The sequence below is a fragment of the Vicugna pacos genome, chromosome 11 (genome assembly GCF_048564905.1).
Source record: "Vicugna pacos chromosome 11, VicPac4, whole genome shotgun sequence".
Classification (NCBI taxonomy): Eukaryota; Metazoa; Chordata; class Mammalia; order Artiodactyla; family Camelidae; genus Vicugna; species Vicugna pacos.
This window is the reverse complement of record NC_132997.1, coordinates 5,347,385-5,365,571: the sequence shown is the minus strand read 5'-3', so window position 1 is coordinate 5,365,571 and position 18,187 is coordinate 5,347,385. Positions and strand designations below refer to the sequence as shown.

At 44.3% G+C, this 18,187-nt stretch overlaps 1 protein-coding gene across 4 annotated transcripts in view; it reads right to left on the bottom strand.

Moving 5' to 3' along the window:
* The window catches only part of LOC140699562 (uncharacterized), a 48,227-nt gene that overhangs the window by 18,162 nt on the left and 11,878 nt on the right, over positions 1 to 18,187 (bottom strand). The window contains exon 1 of one of the 4 annotated variants that reach the window (XR_012077726.1): positions 7,418 to 7,690. The exons of 2 other annotated variants lie outside the window; for them this stretch is intronic. The gene's annotated coding sequence lies outside the window, so the exon portion shown is untranslated. Of the gene's footprint in view, positions 1 to 7,385; positions 7,691 to 18,187 lie in introns of those variants that run through there. One more of the 4 variants, XR_012077727.1, reaches the window with a different exon arrangement.

Here is an 18,187-nt window from a genome sequence, read left to right as displayed (position 1 = left end):
GCAAAGGAAACCAGAAGTAAAGGAAGAAGAAAACCTATGGAATGGGAGAAAATTTTTGCAAATGTAACCGACAAAGGCTTGATCTCCAGAATATATAAGCAGCTCATACATCTCAATAAGAAAAAAATAAACAACCCAATCCAAAAATGGGCAGAAGACCTAAACAAGCAATTCTCCAAGGAAGACATACAAATGATCAAAAAGCACATGAAAAAATGCTCAATATCACTAATTATCAGAGAAATGCAAATCAAAACTACAATGAGGTATCACCTCACACCAGGCAGAATGGCCGTCATTCAAAAATCCACAAATGACAAATGCTGGAGAGGCAGTGGAGAAAGGGGAACCCTCCTGCACTGCTGGTGGGAATGCAGTTTGGTGCAGCCACTGTGGAAAACAGTGTGGAGATTCCTCAAAAGACTAGGAATAGACTTACCATATGGCCCAGGAATCCCACTCTTGGGCTTGAATCCAGAAGGAAATCTACTTCAGGATGACACCTGCACTCCAATGTTCATAGCAGCACTATTTACAATAGCCAAAACATGGAAACAGCCTAAATGTCCATCAACAGGTGACTGGATAAAGAAGATGTGGTATGTTTATACAATGGAATACTACTCAGCCATAAAAACCGACAACATAACACCATTTGCAGCAACATAGATGCTCTTTGAGAATGTCATTCTAAGTGAAGTAAGCCAGAAAGAGAAAGAAAAATACCATATGAGATCGCTATTGTGTGGAATCTAAAAAACCAAAACAAACAAACAAACAAAAACAAAGCATAAATACAGGACAGAAATAGACTCATGGACAGAGAATACAGACTTGTGGTTACCGGGGAGGGGGTAGAGGGTGGGAAGGGATAGACTGGTATTTCAAAGTTGTAGAATAGATAAACAAGATTACACTGTATAGCACAGGGAAATATACACAAAATGTTATGATAAATCACAGAGAAAAAAATGTGACAATGAGTGTGTATATGTCCATGAATGACTGAAAAATTGTGCTGAACACTGGAATTTGACACAACACTGTAAAATGATTATGAATCAATAAAAAATGTAAAAAAAGAAAAAGAAAAGTCCGATGTTGCCACTGTTTGCACAGGAAGTCTGAAATGTTCACAGCGAGATCACAGAATAAAACTAAGTCATAAGCAGAATAATATTTCCAGGTAGTCAGACATAATGGACAATTTGCTACCCTGAAGCACTAAGCAAAGGAATAAAAAAAAAATAACGTTGTTTAAGACTTCCTTTACAAACAGGAAAGTTAAGACTGTAAGAAAGTGCAACAGCGCCACCTATGGCTTAAAAGGCCTTCCAGATTGCCTGGAAAGATGCAACACAAAAATTGTCTGTGGATCAGAAACAAGAATCAGATAACTAAATGCTTTTGTAGCACATACTGCACTTCGCTTCAGGAAAGGGAGGGGTATTCAGTACTTAATCAGATATTGCTAATACTCCTGAATATATACAAAAGACACAGGCTCATGGAAACTCATCTTTGAAGTGGAAAGAATCCAGTCCAGCCACTTCATTTTACAGGAGGGGAGACTGAGATCTGGGATCTATCCTCCTGGCCATCAGCAGCAAAGCTCTCCTAGTCCTCATGTCTTGCACTGTAGCAAAAACCAACAGACCTGTACTAGCCCTATATTCATAAATGTCATGTCTGTATTTTTTCCAACAGTAGGTAATCTAAGTATCTTGCAAAATACTTCTCAAAGAGCCAGGAAGTCATAGAAGTGTATTGAAATACAAAAACATTTATTTACATATTAAAACAGCATGAGCTTTTTTCTATTAAAAAAGCTGACATGTCAAATCAATGTTTTGATATTTTAAAACCTATTAAGAGTGCAGAAAAGTAAATCAAAATTTTCTTTAATCACAAAAGAGAGAAGCTTATTCCCTGAAAATGATCAATGTGGATTTTTCTAAACTTAATGCTTCTGGTCAGATTCCTACGAATTTAAATGTCTGAGTGTATAGTTACACGGCAGCATGTACACTGAGTTGTAACAATACACATTCTGTGTAAATAATCTTCAAGGTCGTCTGCTTAAGTCAATTTAACTAGTCCCTGTCTCAATAGAATGATACAGATTTCATTAAAACTTCATACTGCACGCACACACACACACAAAACCCTGAATCCTTGTTACTTTAAGCCATATTCATATATATCCATATTGAATATGCATCAGAAACAAGCCACCCTCTTTAGTATTCACAGTTGATCCTTCTAAACTATCTGTCATTGTGACAGCACATTTTTACTAAGCAGCTCTTGGATGCATTGTATACAAGGCATCTACCTCTCACAGTCAGACACGGTAAACGGCATCACTCAAATTTCACAAATGAGGAAATATACTTAAGCCATGGAAACAACGTACATATTTATCATCAGTAAAGAAAAGAGTAAAGATTTTACTTTCAATATTCACTGACAAACTTTTCCTCCATACTAAGACTACATACATAAAATAAATTCAGTCACTGTAAATTATTCTGTCAAAAAGCACCACTAGAGAAAAACAAGCAACATCAATAGCAATGATTGGACTTTCAAAGCCCACTCCTATTTTGCACTATAATCATTTTTAATGTTTTGTTTTTAGTGCTTACATAGCACTAAAATAAAGAAAACATAAACTATTTAAGTCATTACCTGAGAATGCAACATTTGTGAAAATGTACAATTTTAATTTATGCCACTCTGTCTCACATTCTCAATGGTGTCTCTCCTCTGAAGGCCTCATCAGGCTGAGATCGCCAAAATCGGTCATTTATGGACTCACAGGTGTTCTGGAAACCACTCAACAGGAGGCTGATCAGAGGAGAAATTGAGAATGCATCCTGTGCAGCCTGGGTTCCAGCACCGAGCTAGGCACCGCCAGCTGCGTTTGATTTGGGACAAGCTGCCCACCTCTCAATCCCTCAGCTACAAAAAGGCGACATTTATACCTATCGTCAAATACCTGCTTTGAAGTAAAACATGAGAAAAACAGTTTAGCCTTTGGTAGGTGTCCACTCACAGCAAGCTTGGTCATTATGATGATGAGGATTACTTTTAATAAGTTAAGCGAGACCAAAAATTAGAAATCACCATAAAGGAGAAACATTTTAACTCAATAAGCATTTCCTTTTGAATGGATTGAAGAAAGTTCTAATGATTTTTTTAATAAACCAAATTTTGTCCATTAATTTTAGATTTACAGGTTTATAGACAAGTCTCCAAAAAAAGAATTAGAGGCCTCTAACCTCTGCATACTAAGAAAGTAAAGTTTAAAAAAATTATGGGAGAGCGTATACCTCAGTTGAGATAGTATGTGCTCAGCACGCGTGAGGCCCTCAGTTCAGTCCCCAGTAACTCCATTTAAAAACTTTTTTTTTTTTAAAAAGGAGAATTAAAGGGAAAAGATGGAGGACTACGGAATTTTTTTAGAGAATCCACTCAGATTTAAGATGGGGAAAAAATATCCATTTATCACAGGAAATCTTGAGAACTATGTAAACCGGATCTGAGTTGTCTAGTCTTTAACATTATTCATGAATTCATATTACCAAGTCTTAAAACTACCTGATAACCCACAGTGGTGATAGTGATCATAAAACCTGCCAATGCGGATCGAACTCCGGCTAGGGCTGCTCTGTTCTGACATCTCTGTCCCTGAGGCCTCACCAGGCTGACAGCACTAAATTTTGTCATTCATGAGCATCTCGTGTAAGTCTTCCATTTGTGCTTCTCAGTCTCCTCTCACCAGCTCCTCTGAGGGAAGCACTGTTATAAACTTCCCCACCCGCAGATAAGGCCACTGAGGCACAGAAACTAAACCTGCTCCAGGTCGCATCGGCATTAAAGGACGTCTGTATTTCTGCTGTTTTGCGATTGACAAAGGAATTTGAGATATCAATACAAGATAGACTGTTAAATAATCAAGTCTGTCAGGTCTTCACCTCAAAGAGCAGATACTATAAATTCCTGATGTAGGAAGAGTCTGCCGCCACAAAATGACTCAGCTAGAAATTAATATCCAAGATGAAGCAGCGGATACACATAAATATTCATGACTGTCAACTTCACTCACGGGTCTTGGCCCTTCACTGCCTGAACTGGGGTGAAATCCCCACCCGTGTCTGGGAGGGAAGAGCGGCTCTTCCAGGTCTCACCCAGGCTTCACGGGCTGTTTCTCCCTACAGACTGTCCTAAACGATTAAAAAGCTCTCAAGATTTTTACACCAGGCAAAACTGAAAGACATTTCTGCATATGGAGCACTTTCTCAGGCTTAAACCATTTTTGCCTACACTCAGCAAGGGGGAAAAAAGAAACATGACTCTGCAAAGTCTCTTAGCCTTACCACTCACAGGAGTTGAATGATCTCAGCACAAGATGACCCTTCACATTACAGGATGAGAACAAAATAAAGCCGCCCCAACAACAGGCACTCCCAGAGACAGCGCTCAGTAGCCTTCTGCATACTCACGGTTGTGCAGCCCTCACCACCATCTATTTCCAGAACACTTCATCACCCCAATAGAACACCCCTGTCACTAGCAGTCACTCCACAACCCTCCTCCACCCAGCCCCTTGCAACCATCATCTGCTCTCTGCCACTGCATGAGCCTATTCTGGGCATTTCAGATCACTGAAATCAACAATATGCGGCCGTTTGTGTCTGGTTCCTTTCAATTAACGTGCTGTTATCAAGGCTTTCCCATGTTGAAGTGGTATCAGCATGTCTCTTTCCTTTGAAAATGTTAAACTTTATTAGAAGGTGGTAAATACTATCAAAAATAGTAGAGAGGGGTATAAGGGATGGGGTTTCAAAGGGAAAAGGCCGGGTTGAGCAGTCAGGGTGGACTTCCCAGAGCAGATGGATTTTTCATATTCCCCTTTATTTATTTTTTCTTTTTTATTCACTCTTATGTCTGAATAATGTTCCGCTAAATGGAGATACTACATTTTGTTCATCCATTCAGCAGCTATATATGGACGAGGTCCAGAAGAATGAGTGTAAGTGGTGGCTAGCAAGGCCGGCATTTAAGCAAAGGGCAAGATGTGCTTTCAAAAAAAAAAAAAAGTGAACAATCAGAGGCACAAGGAAATTCAGCGCATTTCTGAGAAAGTGCATGGTTGCTTCAGTAGGACTGCCGTGCAGGGCTGTGGGGGAGAGTGACAGGAGACACAGTGAGGGAGTCACCTGAGAATATTCCCCACTGCAAGCAGCTCAGCCAATTCTCCTCCCTCATCCTGTATTTTAGAGACATTTTTGCTAGCTTTTCTCTTATTTCAAGTAAAAGTACTTCAGTTACACATCTGATCATCTGCATCAGACCACATTAGCTCCAAGCCACAGAAAATCATTCACTGACCGGAGCAGCTCCAAGACATAACATTGATGGACCAGGGAGTCCTGCAGCATCGCATCCTGCAGGCACAAACCACACATGTTCCCTGGTGATGTCCAGAAAGTAAAAGGCATGGAAATATCTCACTGCTGCTGCACGACATCTGCCCCCAAATTGCTCCCAAGTCATGCTGGCACAGCACTACTCAACCCTCGCACTACCCAAAAAAAAAAAAAAAAAAGAGAGAGAGAAAAGGAAAGAAAAGAAAAGAAAAGAAAAGAAAAGAAAAGAAAAGAAAAGAAAAAGAAAAGAATAAAGCTAAGAAAGCAAATTTAGGTTCTTCCATTGAAAACCAGCAACCATCACTGCCAGTATCTGAGCTGGAATGATCCTGACTTCAAAAACCACTGTGCAGTTACTATTCAAACGTGACAGACATATATGTATTTCACGTAGATGATATTACAGTGGGATTTTTCTTTTCGAAATTTCCAGTTGCAACATTAGCACAAGAAAGTTTATGTTTCAGTTTTTAAAAAAATCAATTATTTTCCACTTTCTTAATTTTGAACCTATTATTATTTTATAAAGGGAGCTATGCTGCAGATTATAAACCAAATATCTGGCTTCTGCAAAAAAGACCTATATGACTTCACTATTTCAGAGCAAGCTTTAATGATGCTTTCAAAAGTGGGGTCTAGGGCGCTCACTAACAGCTCTTTAAATACTGACAAAGATGTGCTATTATGTAATGCAAAGGGTCTACCTACACATCAACTCAGAAACCAAAGAAACTACACGAAAGCCTTAGTTTATCATTTTAAAATATTCCTATTATTTTGAATATTAAATTTCTTAAAAGATAAGATTTTTTTTGAGAAAGACATCAGTTGTATTAAATTTCCTCTCACCAAGAAAGCAATCTTTATCAAGAATTAATACCCCTATGGAAATCCAAAAGACGGGACGTTTCTAGCTAAGTTAACCTACAGATCTCAACACAAGACTAAATCCTATCAAATCTCACTTGAACGAGCTCAGCAAAGTCCTGGGCTACTCTGGAACTTAGCTCTTCTTTTCCATATGTTGGAAGAGCTAAGATCATCACACAAGGCAGGGAAGGAGAGAAGAGGTAAGTCCACCTGGCGGCCTCCATCTGTTTACTTCCAGCCACAAGGTGTCGCTAGAGCGACCCCGCTAACAAGCCCTCCCCATAAGGAAATCCGGCATCCACCCTGCCCCTGCGGTCCCCAAGCAGCCCCGATGCCCCTCTCCCACTGGTGGCCTCCGAGCCTGTGAATGGTCTTCTAATGACCCTCCCAGTTGGTGACACCCTCCCCCTCTTCCCTGCTACACACACACACACACAGCCAAGGCAGCCTTCCCAAAGCACAAATTTGATTACATCTCCCCCACTTCAAACCCTTCAGAGGCTCCCTGGTAGAGTTCTAGCCCCACCCCCGACCCTGCTTGCCTATCCTCACCTCAGTACCAGGTCCCCAGTGACCTCAGGGGCCCTGTGACTGCTGCTTCCCACTAGCCTCCAGGCTCATTTTAACTGTTTGTCAAGGAAGCCTTCCTTCCCTCCAACCTCCGCACTTTGGATTAGGTGCCCTGCTGTGTTAATAGAACATTTTAATCTAAGTCAACTTCTGACACTGCTAAGCTCTCAAGAAGCAAGTACATTTTGCTTACTACTGTGGGTCCACCCCCTCTCCCCTAGGCACTCAGAATTGCGTGTGTTATGAATAAAAGAATGAAGGGGTGGGACTCAAAAGGACAGGCAGAGCTGCTCTCCTAAAGGTCACTTCCTGCTGACACCATTCACTGCCTCCTCTGTGTCAGTTCTAGTAAAAACCAAGCTCCTCCAAAGCCCTCCACCCCTAGGCCCTCTCCAGTGTCCTTCAAAGCAGGGTCACCCACCACCCTGGACCACACAGGGCAGTCTCCCCGAGTCCCCACCCCACAAGCCTCCAGGCCTCTACCCGGGCTGCTCCTGCCTCCTGAGTCACCCTCTTGATTCCTTCTCATGGCTGACTCTTACTCTGTCCTCAGAACTGAATGTAGAGCCAATTTCTTCCAGGAAGTCCTCCCTGATGATGTCCTTTAGCTCTTGGCTGGGCTCCGTCTACAGCAGCACTTCTTGGCGACCAACTGGTATTTGTCCACCTGTTCCTTTGAGACCATGAACTCTTGGAGGCCACGTGGGAAAAAGGAGTGAGGTGACAAGAGGGGTGGGAAGAGCAAACAGCAAAATCACAGCTCAAGTCCCAAATTCAAGGATTCTGTCTCAGATAAAAAGAATAAAATGTTTCATAGGTGTGTCATTTGGCTATGATTTTTGTGGCTCATGGAAAACAAGAGCTTGGTGTTCAAGCCTAAAATCCAAGTTACATGCAAAGAAATGTATATATTCATATCCAAAGGAAACCAGAGCTGCTCAACAACACTTTGCAGTTAAAATCCAAAGGAACTTTGATAAAGGCAATCTCCCTCTCTCTATTTTTATTTATTTTCTTTTGGTATCATATAGTTTTAGAAGTATTTGTATAACTAAGTGATGGCTGCAGCCTATGATTCTGCACTGGAGTGTTTGGGGCTAAGGAAGCCCAGATTACATGCACTGTATAAATGCAATCACACCAACACAATGACAGGCGCCCTAGTGGCAGAGCTGAAGTTCCAAAGCAGAGAATCTTATGTTGGAAGACATCTCTCAGTAGAAAGTAAGAAATGCAATGTTCTGTACTCAATTTCATTCGCTTTATGGGCCATTAACAGATAGTATATCTTGTCTAATGAAACCCGAAAATATATTGTCATCTTCGATTTTCTCCATCTGACTGTTTTATGTTTAATTTGGATATCAAACCCTCACTCCATACGGAAAGCTCAGGCCTACGCTGCAGCACAGTTACATCCCGTGGAAGAAAGTGGATCAAGGGAGAACTGGAGAGTTTCCCTTCAGAAGCTGCTAAGTGTGGTTTTGCACCTGTACACCATTTACAACCACACCATCGTCAAAAGAGTAAGACCCTACATCTGTGGAGCAAAAAGCACTGCGGTGCTTCCGAACCATCAAAGAACACTGAGCTTTGTGCAACAGTCCTGAGGCACTTAAAGCGTACTTTCTCTGAAAGGGTCCGAAACTGACTCACTTCACCATTTCAGGTACAACGGGGAGGTACCGGAATTAGTAGAGAGAACATGCCCTTGAAGTCTGACAAGGCCCTGCTTGAATCCTGCTACAGCATTTACTAGCCGCTAAATGGACCAATTCCTTAACCCCTCTGAGAAGGCTTCCCAATCTTCAAAACAGGGCTGCCACCGCCCATTTGGGAGGCATGGATGTGAATGCAACACGCAAGTAGGGCGGCCGACTGGTACGTGACACGGGGCCTGGCTAGTTTCCCTCAGCTGCCCTTCTCCCCCTTTAAACTTGCACTTTTCCCCCTGGTACGGGTGAAGCCCCCGGAACAGACTGCCCGATTCTTCTGTGTATCCCTGGATACATACCTTACCCTTAGGAGGCCAGAAAAACAACTGCCTCCTCCCCAGTCACTATCAATATTCTTAAGAGTCTGGGTATTTTTAACTCTATTTTTCAGGGAGACTATTCCAGAATTGTTCAACCACCTTTCTCCAGGTTGGCTCCTCTCCCAGCGCCCATCCCTTCTCACTTCAAATCTTCTGTCTGATTGCCTTTTGTTCGTGGGAAAGAGAGTCCGCTAGGGTGCGGACTCCCGAGGCCTCCCTCCCTTCCTCACAGGAGAGTGTGACTACATTCTCCCAACTCCCCACTGCGACTCCAGCTTCTGAGGAGTTTCCCCTTGTGGACCCTGCAGCCTCTGGATCGTCCCAAGATGTGCACACGTGGCCAAAACCCTCCCTTCAGATTTCTTCCTGGGTGGCCCTGCCCAACCCCCAGAACCTTAAGGATAAATGCCATTGCTCTGAAAATCACAAACGCCGCTGACTGACACACCAAAGCTGCATGGTCTGGGCTTTCCTCCAAACCAGGCACAGCCCTGCCCCCACCAGCCAAAGTCTGCACCTCTTGAGATGAGCTGATCCACTTGCACGGCTGTGAACACCAGCTAAGAATGACGAATCCTAACGTGTATCTCTAGTCCGGCTCCTTCACCTGAGCCCCAGGCTCATAGACCCGAGTGCCTCTTGGAAGTCCTAACTTGGATGACAAATGGCATCTTAAAAATGCCTTATGTCAAAAAAAAAAAAAAAAGCCTTATGACCACCATTTACTCTAGACTTCGATTCCTGGCAGGTACCTCCCAGGCTCCCCATTTTAGTAACAGCCCCATCACCCACCTAGGTTTTTGAGGTCACATTCAATTTCCACTGTTCCCTCCACCTGGCCCTGCCCTGGAATCAGTCTTGTCATTTCTGTCGCTAAGCCAGTCTCAAGTCTGGTTCTGCAGGGAGCACGGATGGAAACCGTTAAGCTCACAGCAAGGTGCACTGAGTCACAGTCCTCCGATGGGAGTTCCCTGGAGGGATAGGCATCTCCTGCTGCCGGTCACCTCAGAAGGCACTGGATTCTCACAAAGAAGGACCAGGAGAAGGGACTCAAGGATCTCCCGTGGTCTGAGCTTTGAAGGGCCCGAGGTTTGGGGGAGCTCCTAGTTAGCTGACACTCATGTCAGTGAGTAGATGAGGATGGTAGGAACCCAGGCAAGTCTGTTCTCGCTCCAACCCCTTTTCTCTCGGGAGCCACGGGAAAGGCCTGTTTCCAGGGCACAGACCAGACATCACAGATCCCAGCCTGCATTTGCCAACCCAGACAGCCTTGACTCCTACTTGCGACTCTTACTTTTGTTCTGTTCCCCCCCCAGAATGTGATGGACTCTTTCAGAAAGTCTGGACTGTCTCAAGCGAGACCAAGTCAGTGAAGGATGAAGTGTCCACATTTGGACCAGAGCATGAAAGGAGAAACAAGGCCTCATGTCCAGCATGACGGTGGTGGCCAAACCCTTCCCCTGGGTGAGATGAAACAGGGTCGGGGTGAGAATGCAAGGTCCCTTCACGGCTGACAGGGGTGTTGGAGACTCACTACCGCAAAATAACGACATGGCCGTCAGTGGTGGACATCAGCTGCAACAGACACAGAGTCAGCTATTAACTGCCAAAAAGGGGTAAAAGTAAAGGCCGGTGCAGGGAGGCCTGCACGGCTGCTGAGGCAAACCACAGACCCGGCTCTGAATACCCACTGGCTGAAGAAGAGAGGAAGCTACGGTCCCCTTTAGCGGTCCCTGTGTCCACCAGATCCAAGTGAACCAGCTCCTTAGGACAAGGCAATGTTTTCCTGATACTTAGAAAAACCAGCCTCATAAAGGGAACAAAAGAGTGGCATGGTTTTAGACCCGCTCCTGCCCCTCTATGAATGCAAAATAAAGTAAATGGCTCTGGGAAGGTGAATGCAAAAATAAAACCAGAAAAACAAAAAACTGGTGACTGCTTCCTCCAACAGAGTCCACTGCAGCTGCTCACCCCCGAGCCGGCCACTTCCTCACCAGTGACCGCCGGCCAGGAAGCACAGTCACGCACGTCACACAGCGACAGCCAGGAACCGTGTGCCGAGCACGTTTGTGTAAAAGCCAGAATCAAGCAAGGTGCTGCAGATTTTGACTTTCCAAGTTTAAATACTCCATGAAAAAAATCCCTCAGCAGCCGCCTAAATCAATTCGCATCTCTCTTCTTCAAAACAAATAAACAAAATTAGTAAGAGAGCATTTGTTACCAAATATAAGGAGGAACAAACAGGTTCCTCAAAACAAGGACTTTAACAGGTATCAAACTCCAGTGGGTGATGTGCTAACAGAGCAAAAATTCCAAAAAACTAGAAAATAAGAAGATGACTAGGATAATATATGAATCATGGCAACTGTTAAGTTTTTGCTTTTTAAAGCGATGGAGACAGCACAGAGGGCGATCTGGCTATTCCAATGCAGGGTGTGCACAGCCCACATTTTCAGACCCAACAACATGCTCACAGGGTGGTATAAGAGAAAAAGGAAAATAGAAAAAGGAAAAGAGGAAAAGCGAAAATAAGAAACACACAAGAACAAAAATAACTGACAGCATTTGCAAGAAATTACGTGAGTGTGATGAGGAGAGAGACGCGGGGACGGTGAGACCCACCCTCACCTCCTGATCCAGGGAAGGCAGGGGCCTGAGGGGAGCGGTGCTGCCGGGGGACCCCAACGTGGTCAGCGCCCCAAACCAAAACTTCACCTAGTTGTGTGTAGACAGCTTTTGGGCTACAAAATGTGTTCACACTTCAAGCTGGACAATGTTACTCACTCCCACCAAGAGGAACAGGGGAGAATTAGGTTCTGCTCCTGAACCAAAGCATTGTTTAAAAAATTAATGACTGTGGAATAGTAAAAGCAACTATGGAGTAAAAGTGACTGGAGGAGAACGTGCTTGACCCGAGCTCACTGGCCGCGTTATCTCACTGACGTTCAGATGCTGGCTGAGCCCTTGTGGTACCAAAACAGACAGACCCACAAGGAGGGAGGTTTAATGCGCTGCTGTATTTTGATGCCTGGAGCCATGCCTGGTACACGAGGTTCCGGGTAAACAATGGTGACAGTGTCAACCACTATGGGCTAAGCACACATCCAGCTACTCCACCAAATCCCAAGGGCAGACTTCAAAAGGCAAAAACAATCTGGCATTCTCTGGTGGGTCTGCAGACTCAAAGCCAAGCAGTTGCTGAGCAAAAATGTCACCAGTGCCTCCTTTGACGAAAGAGGAGGCACTGGCCTGGGGGCTGGTGCAGGGCTCCGGGCTTCCACTGCTCACCCACCAGTCTGTCCAGGGCGAGAAGGTGGTCCCTGCTTACATTGCACCGATGCGCCTACCTTGAATGACGCCTTGGGACTCAACAGGAGGTGACAGGTCAGGTGAACGGAGCCAGCCTTGGTGTAGCACGGTTCTGGCAGCTATGCCCTCAGCAGTGCCCAGTTTCCTAAACCTGACACCTCATCTCCAAGGAGCAGAAGGGTAGTGTGGGCATGTAGATCACAGGACCATGTGAGGACAAGTACAGATCATGGCCACGACATGCCTCTCCCCTTCCTTAAGCCATAGAGGAATGTCCGGGGAGGAAGTGAAAATTAATCCAGAGCCCGCCAGGCACCATACGCAGGTGGGACACGGATCCCCTTTGTCTGTCATTCACAGGACTGTTGTGGATTTTCTTTTTATCAATTCTCTGGCATCTTCTCCTCCATCTTACCAACAACAAGAAAGGAGAATCTGACCTTAGAATCAGACAATCACAGAGCCCCTCCTGCACAGCGGGCCCGGCAGCACGTGTCATGTCCTCCGACCGTCACCTGTGGGACCGCCATGAACGCTCTCGAGACTCAAGGCCCGAGACCGCAGGCCGGGGGGGACACAGCTCCCCTCAATCTCCCCAGTAAAGGGGGACCACCTCTCGGCAAAGACATCTCACCCTCTTCTGCCCGAGGGACAGCTTGAAAGATACACAGGGAAACATAGTAGAGGGTGAGGGGGTAGGCAGCCCAGAAGAGCTCGTCTGCCCTTCCAAGGCAGAGTGGGGCCTTTGCCATAATCACAGGGACAAAGTGAGGACGAATTTTTCCCTGCTCTGTTCCATTCTCCGTGACACGCCTTTCCCTGCATAAGGAGCTCATTCGGATGCCCCTGGCAGTGTTTCTGATGTCCTAAATTGGCATGGTGGCTGTCAGGCAGGGGAGAGGGCCTGAGCCGTGCTAGTGCTGGGCCTGGGAGGCAGGAGACACCGGCTCCACCCCGAGCTCAACCAGCACCTCGTTCTGCGTCTCGGGAATCAGAGTCTCATCTATAAGCGAAGGGATGAAACTGTCCCAGGACAGGCTGTCCAACAGGAATGAAATGAGAGTCATGTAAATAATGTTTCCCAGTTGCCACGTTTAAAATGTAAAAAAAAAAAAAAACAAGTAACTGATTTTAAGAACAGACCTTACTTATTCTACTGTATGTAAAATACTATCATTTTGACATGTAATCAATATAGAAAGTAACAAGATAGTTTATATTCTTTTTACTAGACAAGTTTCAGCATCTGATGTGCATTTGACCTACAGCACATCTCAGCTCAGACCAGCCTCCTCCCCAGCACTCCTAACATCAGTGGCTGTGGCTACTCTATTGGACAGCAACTCCAGGGGTCCCACCAAGTTTCCTGGCTGAAAAGGGGGAGTAAGTGTCCACACTAACCCTAAAAGTATCTCTCTGAAACAAAAGCAGATTTACTTTTAAATGTCTGAAAACCGGCGGGCTGCACCTCCTTCCCGCCTTGGCTACAAGACAGCCCTCCTCCTTGCTGATCCCATTCTGGATGTAGGGAAGCAATCTTTCACACAGCCAGGGTGGCCCGGCCTTCAGGTTGACTTGCCTGCTGTCTGTGTCCAGTCCCACGATGTCCTCCTACTCAAATAGGATGTAGAGGAGGGGGGTCTTCTCCCCAGAATTTTCGGGGGCCCCATCCAGCCACTTGGACTTGGGCAAGATGAAGAGTGACTCAGTGAAGTCGTCGATCCTCTTCTCCACCAGCCTGCAGTCCTCGTAGATTGAAGGCCACGTCGGTGCGCGGCTGCTCGGCCACCTCCCCATACAGCACAAAGACAAAGAGCTGAGAGTCATAGCGCGTGGTGCCATACAGCTCCTCTGTGCATGGAGCTTCTAGAAGGTCTTGGCCAAGAGGCAGTTGGTAATGGTGACAAGGCCCACGACATTGCGGTGGGTCTGGGAGTCACTCCATCCATTCTCGGGCACATAGTGATACCTATAGTAGATACAGAGTGCCCACTGGGAGCCGCACGGGCTGATTTGGCTCACCAAGGAGATTCCATTATAGATGCAAAAGAAATTCTCTAAGATGATCCCCACGGGTTGGACGACAACGGGGAGAGTCTGGTGGTCCTCAGCACACTGCACGTAGTCAGGGGCGCTCATGTTGCAGTCCCTGCCGAGAAGGGAGGGTAAATCGATGTACATACTGTGCTGTGGGCTGCGGGCCTCACTGGGTTGCAGCGACCTGGTGTGCACCAGCCAGAAGGCAAGGGAAGTCCAAGCAAATCGTGGATAAGTTTGTCCTCAGCGTCTGCACATGGCTACTGAAGCTCAGATCACATTGCCCAGCTTTTGGTCTAGGCTTCCATCCCCTGCAGAAAAGGGTCATTTCTTGTTTTCTGTTTCCAACCACCTAGGCAGGCCCTGATGCAGTCGGTGCTCAAAACTGCTGAATAAAGGAATGAATAAAGGAACTGCTTCCCCACCCCTCAGCAGGATATAATGCAAAGAACCATAGTAGGATCAAAATATCTGGATTTCAACTCCAATTTATTTGAACTCCTAAGGTGCAGAATAATGGGTAAGAAAACTTGCTTTGGGGAGGAGGGTACAGTTCAGTGGTAGAGCATGTGCTTAGCATGTTCAAGGACCTAGGCTCAATCCTCAGTACCTCATTTTAGAACAATGAAACAAATAAATAAACTTAATTAACCCCCTCAAAAAATATTTTCTCAATTCAAAATTCAAAAAAAAAACCCACCTTGCAATTGACACAACATTGTAAACTTGACTATAATTCAATTAAAAAAAAACTCCTTGCCTTACAAGAATATATCTGGATTATGGAATTATGCAGATGTAAAATGCCTAGGGTACCACCTGCATAAGAAGAAGGAACTGTACAAGTGTACTATCCCTCATTTATGAGCTATTTTTCCTTTGGGGAGGTTATAACCTCTCAGAGATATTTTTCTCATATTAAAAAAAAAAACAAAATATTACCTGATTCTCCATACTGCTGAAGAATCAGATAACCCTATGAAAGCATCTGAACCACAGAGTTTATTCAATAAATGTTTGTTGAATGAATGAATAAACAAGCAAAATGAATGCTGCTCCCTGCCACAGACCATCATAATGGTATTGCTTGGAAATGCCAAGCCCACATTCCACCCAAATCTACACTAACCACGTGGTTGACCTGGGCAGACCTGTGTGCTTCTCTAAACACCAGTTTATTCATAAATAGAAATGAGGGCAATAACACAAACCTAAAAGGATTAGTGAGTCACGAATGAATAGTACCCCAACTTTGCAAGATGGAACCATTAAAGAAAATTGGGCAAAGAGCCCATAGGCCCTCTCCATATTATCTCTTACAACTACATGGGAATCTACATTACATCTAAAAATAAAAAGTCTAATATTTTAAAGAGGCTATTGTGTTTAAATGAGCTCACTGTCTCAAATAAGGAACACACAGTACAATTAAGACAATGCGCAGCCCATGAGATGCACTCAGTAAATATTCCCACTGAACCCACTGGTCCCTCCAACTTCAGAGCATGAGGATGTGTCCTTGTGGCCAGAGGCCACTGCACCTGAAGCTAACAAAGCTAATGGTCCCCACTTTCAAAAGCCCTTGCCACCAACCTAGGTCTAATTTTGTATTTGTAATTTTTTTTTCTTTTTATTAAATAGAAATCCCCAATTGCATAGCCTTCAGGTCACCAAAACCTGGCCACAGAGATCATGATGGCAGCCCTTCTTGGTGAAACAATAAAATGAAGAGCCATTTCCACAAGACCTCTGTGTAAATCTACTAGGGAACTTCATCCTGGACTGAGAGGAAGAGGACTGGGGAGGAGGGGGAAATCTGAGGCACACAGACCCATGGGCCACCTGTCCCACAATGGACATTACACTCAACCCTCACCCTCCAGGAACTTCAAAATACACACAGACAGAGTGCTGTGGACAATATATATGTATTTTTAAAGAAATTCCGACTCTCTAGCAGGTCTTGTATCTACAGAGACACAAATGGCTTATGTGTATAATGTTTCACAAAAGCCTTAAAATATTACCACCCCAACTTGACACATTAAGAAACTAGGGATAGAGGTTTATCACATTGTGCAAGATTAGAGAGATGCCACATCAGACACCATATTTAAACCCAAGCCTTTGCTCCAGTGCTCACACAAGAAAGTGTGACATAATGCCCCTTTCCTGCCCTCTCCCTGCAATCAATCTCTGAAGAGTCTTTTCTGTGCCACGTGGAATCACAATCACATCAATTTACCACAAAGAGCTATGTGACTCCTTGGAGGACGTGTCAAAATCTAAAGGGTTGGGATGGGAGGAGAGATTTGCATTTTCTGTTTCTCAAAGGAAACATGGCTTTAAAAGAAACTGAAAAGCACTTATCTAGTCTAAGCCCTCATTGTGCAGAGAAGGAAATGGAGGCTCAGAAGAGATGAGGAAAGGGACTTATTAACAAATATTGCCTAAGTGCAGCACCAAGCCAGCCCTGGGCCCTTCTGGGGGAGTACCTGGAAGGCCCAGGAGAATGACTGTTAGAAAAAGGAAAGAGAAGAAGCATACAAGGCCCTGTCTCTATACCACCATACCATGAAGTTCCACCAAATTATCCAGTATGGGTGCAGCCAAAATTTAGGTGGGCTAAACAGGTTATAGAAACCTGGAAGTCTCAACCATGGTGGAAATTCCAACTTTTACTGTTTTCTTCCAAGTTCAAGCATCAGTTCAGTGGGCGCTCCATACGAGGGACTACACAAGGCCTGGAGTCCTCCCAAATACAGATCTCTATTACCACGTGTGCACACCACACACAGGCCCACCAGAAGAAAAACGCCCACACATAAGATGGAATTACTGAAACAGAAAAGAGCCAACCAGCATATATTGCTAGCAAAAACGGTGCTGCTAGAAATAGACTCATGGACATAGAAAGCAAACTGTTGTTAGCAGGCAGGAAAGGGAGGATTAACAGATACACATTAATAAATATAAAATAAATGACAAGGACCTACTATATAGCACAGGGTACTATTTTCAATTACTTGTAATGAGTTGTACTAAAAACAATCTGAAAAACATTTATAAACATATGCATAAGCTTATAACTGAATCTCTGCTGTACATCTGAAGCTAACATGGTAAATTGACTACACTTCAATAAAAAATAATTTTATATAATAAGTAAAAATAAAAGCAACGCCATAAAAAAAAGTAAAAGAACACGGTAATCCCCTTAGCTGTAGGTGGTGGAGAACTCTGCAAGCACCAAGTCCACTCGAACACTCCAGCACTGGCGGTCACTCATTCTAACCATCAGAGAATCACTTGGCTTCTACGAGGTTACTTTTCTCTTCAGTGAAAGGCTACAGTTGCATCTAATGATGTATTGAGCCTCATCATTCACAAACCCAAGAATTAATGAGGATTTCCCATAGGCATGGCTCTGGATAGATGAAAAGATAGGGTCCCAGATATATTCATGTGTAGAAGTTTATGCCATAAAGACATTAATTCTTCCTGCTTTGATAGACAGATTCATTGCAATTCTGATTAGAATTCCTCCTAGATATTTCATGGAATGTAACAAGTTAATTTATGGTCAGGAACAGCCAAGAAACTTCTTTAGAACCACCACTGGGAAGGGGTGGATAGGTCATGCATTTCAACTGGTCTTTCTGATGTGATGAAAACGTTCTGGAATAATAATGGTTGCACAAATGTGAATATGCTAAAAGCTGCTGAATTGTAACATTTAAGTGGGTGGACTTCATGGTGTGTGAACAATATCACAATAAAGCTGTTATATGAAAAAATCCTTCTTGCCAATTATTTTTCCCTCTATACTACTAGTCTGTCCCACAATTTAAGAAAAACAAAGAAAAACAAAACAAAACAAAACAAACCAGATTTTGCCAGGAGCTCTTTAGTAGTGCAGTGTCACTGGGTC